Source organism: Piliocolobus tephrosceles, chromosome 6 (assembly GCF_002776525.5).
Source record: "Piliocolobus tephrosceles isolate RC106 chromosome 6, ASM277652v3, whole genome shotgun sequence".
NCBI lineage: Eukaryota > Metazoa > Chordata > Mammalia > Primates > Cercopithecidae > Piliocolobus > Piliocolobus tephrosceles.
Genome location: NC_045439.1, coordinates 43,033,174 through 43,033,482, shown reverse-complemented (window position 1 = coordinate 43,033,482; position 309 = coordinate 43,033,174).

Sequence of the window (309 nt, the reverse complement as noted above, 5' to 3'; positions counted from 1 at the left end):
CCTCAGCCTCCTGAGTAGCTGGGTCTTGCACCCCATGCCCAGCCCCTTCATGAATAATTTTAATATAATCAATTAAAGGCTTACATAATCATTGTAATTCCCAGAATATCAAATATCAGACCTACAGCACTGGAATAGGTAGTTGTTAAGTTCTTAAGAGCTTCTCTTGAATTTGTGGTAAATCTCACAGACTTCTATGAAATCATAACCTGAAGCAGCATAAAAACTGGTTCTCTGGAAGCTCAACTAGAAGCTGTGTTAAAATTCATTTTTTTTTTTTTTTTTTTTTTTTTTTTTTTTTTTTTTTTT